General features: G+C 33.8%; 1 pseudogene across 1 annotated transcript; it reads left to right on the top strand.

The window, feature by feature from the left end:
• Positions 1 to 3607: 3607 nt before the first annotated feature.
• Positions 3608 to 8000, top strand: LOC146925040 (E3 ubiquitin-protein ligase ORTHRUS 2-like; annotated as a pseudogene). The gene is made up of 7 exons (XR_015011208.1): positions 3608 to 4198; positions 4318 to 4417; positions 4544 to 4605; positions 4721 to 4823; positions 5075 to 5226; positions 5372 to 5589; positions 7783 to 8000. The product of XR_015011208.1 is annotated as an E3 ubiquitin-protein ligase ORTHRUS 2-like (transcript).
• Positions 8001 to 8482: the final 482 nt, after the last annotated feature.

Consider the following 8482-nt stretch of genomic DNA (forward strand, 5'->3'; position numbering starts at 1 on the left):
AACTGTCTTTGAAGGATTTGGGATAACTATAAGTGAAAAAGACAACAAACTGAAAAAGAGAGATTTAACTCATGGATAATTTGTTAAGGATTTAAGGATGAGTTTGATGGATTTTAACGATGCCTTTCAAAGGATTTAACAATTTTTTTCATCAATTGTTTTCCTTTCGGTTATGCCGCCTGAAAGCAAGTCATGTTTGCAGCCATCATGGCTAAAGTGTGAGCAACTGCAGTGATCTCTCTCGCAGTCACACAACCCAAGAATTGTTTTCCTTTCGGTTATGCCGCCTGAAAGCAAGTCATGTTTGCAGCCATCATGGCTAAAGTGTGAGCAACTGCAGTGATCTCTCTCGCAGTCACACAACCCAAGAGTTTGATATAGCGGTGCAGAGTATTAAACAGTGTAAACCAAGGAAGATGATGATGATAATTTGAGTTTTCATTTTCCTCGGTAGTTAACTACCGAGGTTTCCCTCGGTAGTTAACTGCAGCCGGGTTTATTTTTCCTCGGTAGTTAACTGCCGAGGGGGTAAAAGCGTATTTTACATGTGTGTCCCAGCCTTCTCAAATATGTGAACAGCAATTTTCGAAAACTAAAGTGCTCTCATGGAACATTTATTCAAGGAACACTGCGTTAAAAGAACTTATTAAATGCCAAGGCTTTTTAAGTACGTTTGAGATAACATGTTACATGGTCAAATATATTATAGGCATATTATATTGCAAAAGAAACATACTATCTGTATCTGAAAGCATGCTTCCTGTTTTGGAAGCTAGAACTACACCTGTAAAGGCATTTGAACAAATAAGAAGTCAACAGCACATCATACTGACATGGTGTTAAGTTTCACTTTCCATGATATTAGAAGACAGAAGAGATGTACTTGTATCACAAAAGACACGCAACTGTTCAAGATTTTCAAGGTGGTCCTCTGCAAGTAGGACCATAACATCCGCATCAACAAAGTACAATTTAATGAAGTTCTCTGAATTCTGATGAGGTGGCAAGATATGTATTCCAACTTTGCCTTTTGAAAACTCATATATTTCTCATCAACAAGGATCACTCTCGTCTATAAAAGAAGGCCATGCAAAGGATAAAACATTGAGTCATTTTGAAGCAATATCCATACACTTGATTTTTATTCATCAAGAAATCTTAAAGGCTCTTTCATTCATTGACTTGAACGATACAAATTTGTTGAGTTCTTTAGAAAGGCTCCAAACAAATCAAAGCCATAGCAAAAGTCTTCAAGATTTCACCGAGTGTTTTAATGATTGTAAATTGTAAAAGCTAGTAGAGTAAAAACTAAGGCAAAAAAAAGTATAAGGAAATAAATTGTATAGATCCAAGAAGTGATTTAAAGAAAAGATATAGTTGAGATATGATTAATACTAAACTACATATTAAAAAATCTCACAGTATTGTGGGGATTAAAGTAGCCGACATTGGATGAACCAGTATAATTCTTTGTGTCTGATTTCTCTTTCCTTATCTTACTTTCTTTTCAATATCACACACTTCGCAATTATTATTGTTTATTCACTAACCAACTAATCCAATCCAAGTATTCACTTGAGATTCCCTAAAAAAAAATTATTCACTTGAGATATTTTTACCCATAAATTGATCACAATTCAATCCCTCTTTGATATTATTTTACTACGGACTTGATCACCCGATCCCTTAATTTTTTTTTTTAATTTAGCCCAATAAATATTATAAATTTCATTTTGATCTCATACCTATTCGTGTTTACCATCGTGGTCCTATCCTTTAGTTTTTTTCTTCCGGAAAACGTTAGCTTTGTGCGGTTGGTATTTTACGTGGCAAAATCAATAGGTGATATGAAAGAGGAGGAAAATTAAGCTTCTTCCTCCTTATTTGCGCCGCCAGCTCCCTTCATCTTCATCTTTGCTTCTTATTCCACCTTCATTTTCTCTTTTTTTTGTCGCTAACATGTCGAATTAGGCATACGAACCTAGTCATGATAATCTGAGCCCTAACTAATAAGTATATATTTTGAATTCTTAAAATGTGAAAGTAATTTGCTTGAAGAGTATAGTTTTTATTACGAAAAAAATTAATTTAATAAAAACAACAAACCTTATAAAAAATTATTAAATTTTCCATTTATATTTAAATGCTCATACAAAACAATTCTCACGAGCATTTTTAGATATAAAGTCACTAATAATTGTGTCTATATTAATATGTTCTATTATATCTTTCTCAATACATAAAATAGTTATACGATTAAACTTTTCTTGTGACATAGACAATCTCAAGTAATTTTTCAATATCGATGACATGCTCAACTGTTTATCAATGAGAAATGATATTTGAACATCTATTTTTTAACAACTTTTGTGATAACCCTCTCTCTCATACTCTCATTGTACTTTTATTCTCTCTCTTCATTTTTCTCTCTCTATTGTTATTGTCCAATAAAAAGAGAGGAAAAAGGTTGTTACTAAAAGATGTTGGAAATTGGATGTCAAAATATCATTCCTCATCTTCTTATACGCATATTCATTATTATTCAAAGACTCTCATTTTCATTTACAATTAAATTTATCTATTGTCTCTCTTTTGCGATTCTGTTAACTATAACGTTCATTCTTTTTATACATTTTAGGGCTTAAACTTTAGAACGATTGCCTTCCTCGATATGTTTTAAATATGACCCTAACAGTAAGAACTTGTGAAAGGATAAAGTTGTGAATTTTAATCATCGTGAGTTTAACTCTGTTGGTAGAAATATTACATATTATATACAGGGGTCGGAGTTCAAACAAAAAAAACTCCACTTCTTCATATTAAAATGTGTGATCTCTAACCACTGTTTAAAAAAAGCTGTGAATTTGAAATTCATATTAATTACTTTTTGCGTAAAAAAAATAGTCAAAATTACACATTAAAATTTATTAAAAACAATTACGTTTATTTCTTTTTTGGTTTTTCACTGATTCTTCTCCCACTATTACTAATCCCTATAAAAAGGTTAAAAAGTCTTAACATTACATCACTCTGTCAACAACAAGAAAGAGAAAAAGAAAGAAAATCAAACCAAAACAACATCACTTGTGTATCCTAACCTTCACCAAAACCAAAACAACATCATTCATTCATTTCATTGTTACGCTGACGGTGTATGCATGGTCATGGTCTGCAAACAAAAACCACTCAAAACCGAAACACTTGATTGATTGCACTACAATCCTAGATTGCCGGAGATCTTGTTTCCGCTATTTGTGCCATTGAGAATGATCCGTTGCTAATGGATGAAGAGAAGCATCAAGAGTTATGATGAGGAAGGAAGTGATGATGAGGTTATCTCAACGATTCATTCTTAACTGAAATGTGTTAAATTATATTTGGTTGTATCAAAATTATTTTATTTTATTTAATTGAAATTGTTGTTGTTATTATTATTATTATTATTTGATATTGAATTTGATTTTGTTGTTGTCTTTGTAATATTGAGATTGAACTGTTATGATAACCTGAACAAGTTTGTAGTGTTAGCTTAACTGAACCATCTTCAACATTTGGTTATATTAAATTGATCATTTGTTGTTGTTGTTGTTGGTTCAGTTCAGACTCCATGTTGTGTTTTGAGAAATGGGTTAGGCAAAGGAAAACAAACTTGCTCGAACTGCAGGACTGCAATTCCACCGAAGATGGCGAGTAATCCAAGAATCAATGCACAGTTGGCGATTACGATCTGTATGGCCAAGCTAGCTAGATCAGAGGGTGTTGGAGGAAGCACTGCTCCAAAAATTTATAGTCGAAGAAAACAGGAAAGGCTAATGCTTGTAGTCGAAAAATCTTTGTGACTATTCCAAAGGATCATTTTGGACCGATCCTTGCTGAGAATGATCCTAATAGGAACGGTGGGGTTTTTGTTGGCGATACTTGGGAGGATAGGATGAAATGTAGGCAATGGGGAGCTCATTTTCCCCATGTAGCTGGTATTGCTGGTCAGAGTACCCATGGGGATCAATCTGTCGCTCTCTTTGGTGGCAATGTCAATGATGAGGATCATGGAGAGTGGTTCCTTTTCACCTGAAGTGGTGGAAGGGATCTTAATGGAAATAAACGTACCGATGAAAACCAATCATTTGTCAAAATTTGAAAATATGAACGAGGCTTTGCGAGTCAGTTGCCGAAAAGGCTACCCTGTTCTTGTTGCTAGGTCTGTTTTTACTGATTATAAATCAATTGATTGATTGATCTCCTTATTAGGTTAGTTTCATTGTGATATGTGATGAATTGGTATGCTATTTTGTATATGGATTTGTTTATTTGATTCAGGTCCCACAAGGAGAAACGTTCCTCTTATGCATCGGAAGCAGGAGTGAAATATGATGGGGTATACAGAATTGAGAAATGTTGGCGCAGAGTTGGAATACAAGTATGATTCTTGTTTTGCAATAACTAATCATTGCATTAATTAATTTCAGTAAGTACATTGAGTGAGACCTAATGGATTATCAATTGTTCAAGCTTTATCATTGATGGGGAGTCTTTTCTGTGATAGGGTCATAAGGTCTTCAGGTATTTGTTTGTGAGGTGTGATAATGGGCCAGCTCCATGGACAAGGTTGGTTTTTGTCCCCAGGCTTTTAGTTTTCCTATGTGTGCGCTTGTGTTTGTACTAATGTATACAAGTGGAAGTATGGAACTTGATCATTTGAACTCACTTTGTTGATCTGCAGTGATTTGACTGGAGACCGTCCCCGTCCACTACCTTCAATTAAGGAGTTTAAGGGTGCAGTTGATATTACTGAGAGAACGGATAATCCATGATGGGACTTTGATGTAAGTGGTGTTGTCTACTTATATGCTTTTCTTAGATTTAGATGTCTTAAAGTGTTTCCTTCAGTTTTGCATATTATATTTCTTCATTGTTTTCTAGACATTATATTTCTACTGTGTAAGATATGATTTTCACAATTATTAAGTTTAAATTTTGGGAAGATTATTTGCTAAGTGAATGTTTTTTTTCCCCAACTTTGTTGTACGATAGTTTTTGCAAGGTCTCTCAATATGTTCATTTGTTTACATTTCAGGAGGAAAAGGGCTGTTGGTTGTGGAAGAAGCCTCCACCACTAAAGGCAAATGATCATCGTGGATCGTTTTGATCCAACAAAATTTAAATATGTTTGACTTAGACCAAAAGCAAAAATGGAGTCCTTCAAAATCAAAGATATGCAATTGAAAGGTATATGGTACTTGGTGATAACCATTAACCTCATTTCTTTTTCCTTTGATCATTGTTATTTGAAGCTGTTGTCGTTATCAACACAATATAGTAGTAGACTTGTTAAGTTAATTCAGTTTTGCCTCTTGATTAATTCTTTTTCCAGAGTTTGGTTGCAATATCTGTCGCAAGGTGTTGCGTTCCCCTCTTACTTCACCTTGTGCTCACAACTTCTGCAAAGGCAGCTTAGAGAGTGCATTTTCTGGCCAAAGCTATATCAGGAATAGGACGACTCAAAGTGGAAGCAGTTTGTGGACACAGAAGAACATTATGAAGTGTCATACTTGTGCAACTGACACAGCTGAATATCTTCAGAATCCACAGGTACTACTGCACATATCTTTAAATAGATGTTACTGAAAAGGTCTGCCTGATTGAACTTTTAGTTGGGTTTTATCAGCCTAACTTTTAGGGTTTGGTTTGCAGTGATTATCTGTATTGTGATTAATGATCATATTGATGTCATGATTTATATTTGTTCTAATAAATTATGGAATGAATTGTTATACTTCAAATGAATCCTTATTGAATTCCTTTTAATTGTATTATCTAATCTACCGTAAAATGATTAGTATTTCTGAGTCACCATGTAACTTTTAAACCTTTTCGAAAATGTGAAATTCTGTATGGAGTTTAGTGTTTAGTATGTTGTCTTAGGTACTTGATAGTGACAAGTGTCTGTATTGAAAATGTTGGAAGTTTTGTTTTATACCTTTAGGTACTTAATACTGCGGACATCTTCTATGCAAATATTTAGGGAAGTTTTTATGGCAGTGATTGTGTATTGAAAATATTTTAAGTTTTGTTGCAAACCTTTAGGCTTTGTTTGCGAGTTTGGAGGGGAAGGGAGGGGAGGATTTGGAAAAAAAAAGGAAGGAATAAGTGGAAGAAATAGAGGACATTCGGAGGAGGGGCTTTGGGGGAACAAAAAAATTGTATTGGAGGAGGGTTTTGGGGGGTTTATATGAATTCTTCAAATTTAATATATGCTGTTATAATATTCTTAAAATGAAAAATATATTAATCATATGCATTAATCTATCCCTCTCTAAAAAAAATACTCTTTCAAAAAAATGTGAAAAATTAGTATACGTTTTGTTCTACTATATATTTGTTTTTTGGTTTTTCACCGATTCTTCTCTCACTATTACTAATCCCTATAAAAAGGTTAGAAAGTCTTAACATTACATCAATTGTCAACAAGAAAGAGAAAAAGAAAGAAAATCAAACCAAAACCAAAACAACATCATTCATTGTAATCTTGAGATGGAATCATTCAGATAACCTGACCAAGTTTGTTGTTGTTGAAATTGATTAAATACCTTCTTTCATTTTCCCCTTTTTATTTAACAATTAAAATTTTAATTTTTTTAGTCTTACTTCTTGATGATTCGCAGTGACATTGTTTTGAAAGATCAAATGGATCGAATAACCTGACTTTCTTTTGGCTAGGTTATTTGAATGTTTCGATCATAATTGAAATGTGTTAAATATATGAATTTGTTATTATTATTGTTATTGTTATTGTTATTGTTATTGTTATTGTTATCGTTATTTGATATTGAATTTGATTTTGTTGTCTTGTAATCTTGAGATTGAACTGTTATGATAACCTGAACAAGTTTGAAGTGTTAGCTTAACCGAAGCATCTTGAACATTTGGTTATATTAAATTTATCATTTGTTGTTGTTGTTGGTTCAGACTCCATGCGGGCAAAATTTCTGCTTGTAGTCAGTAACAGATCCAGAAAATTCAACTTGAGGGGGCAAGATCATTTACTATAAATATTTACACACAAAAAAATGTATGAAGATAAAATGATGACATCATTTTCTTGAGAAAAAAATTGAAGATTACAAAATTTAGAGCAATATATATTTGAAAATTGAAGACACCTTAGCATGCATCTAAGAAATATAAAAGTTCTAAGTATGTAAGTACATCATTAAATAAACAATATGCTATCTAGTTTCTACCAATATTTTAGAAAGATAACTAATGTAATCTAAATTAGATCTATGATGTCTAAATTAAAAAATTGTTCATTAGAATGAATATCCATTTGTATAATTTTCAAGTTGATCATCGAGATTCATAAGCTTCACAGGAGAAAGTTTTAATGGATTAAATCGAGTCATATAAATCAACTTCTCAATGTCAATGAATCACTACCAATTGCATCTTCAAATGATATTTTAGATGTAGTATAAAGAAATAGAAGAGAATAAAAAGTTAATCCTACCAATTTTAATCGAGGGACACATAGAGAAGAAAGTAGACAAACCTAATATATATATTTTCCTTTGTATTGTATGGAGAAATCGAAAGTATTTATTATTTCATTTGATGCACCTAGCAACCACCTCAGTTTTTATCTGAAGCCCCACTCCCCCATTTATTTTCTTAAAAAACTACAGCTAATCTTGAAAGTTTAAAACACTTTGTTCTCTTGTGGCATGGTCATTAAGGTAGTGATGCCTTGACAAATATAATATATCCGTTTCTATAAATTTCCAGAAGGAGAATATGTGGGGGCAAGGCAATATTTCAAGTGGTGGCAAAACATCAAAATGGTCGGTTATTAGCTACAAAACAATCAAAGGAGTGGGATCAGCTGCCCCCAATTTGTATAATGTAGATCCGTGCCTGCTTGTAGTGTTTTGAGAAATGGGTTGGGCAAAGGAAAACAAACTTGCTCGAACTGCAGGACTGCAATTCCACCGAAGACGGCGAGTACGATCCGTATGGCCAAGCTAGCTAGATCAGAGGGTGTTGGAGGAAGCACTGCTCCAAAAGTTTATTATGTTGTTCACTATGATGAGCGTCCTGACACTTGTTACACCACCGAGAGAGCAAAGAAAACAGGAAAGGCTAATGCTTGTAGTGGAAAAATCTGTGACTATTCCAAAGGATCATTTTGGACCGATCCTTGCTGGGAATGATCCTAATAGGAACGGCGGGATTTTTGTTGGCGATACTTGGGAGGATAGGATGAAATGTAGGCAACGGGGAGCTCTTTTTCCCCATGTTGCTGGCATTGCTGGTCAGAGTACCCATGGGGCTCAATCTGTCGCTCTCTGGTGGCATTGTTGATGACGAGGATCATGGGGAGTGTTTCCTTTTCACCAGAAGCGGTGAAAGGGATCTTTGTGGGAATAAACGTACTGACGAAAACCAGTCATTTGATCAAAAGTTTGAAAATATGAACGAGGCTTTG

Source organism: Medicago sativa, chromosome 5 (assembly GCF_051527215.1).
Source record: "Medicago sativa cultivar Bolivia chromosome 5, Bolivia_mono, whole genome shotgun sequence".
Classification (NCBI taxonomy): Eukaryota; Viridiplantae; Streptophyta; class Magnoliopsida; order Fabales; family Fabaceae; genus Medicago; species Medicago sativa.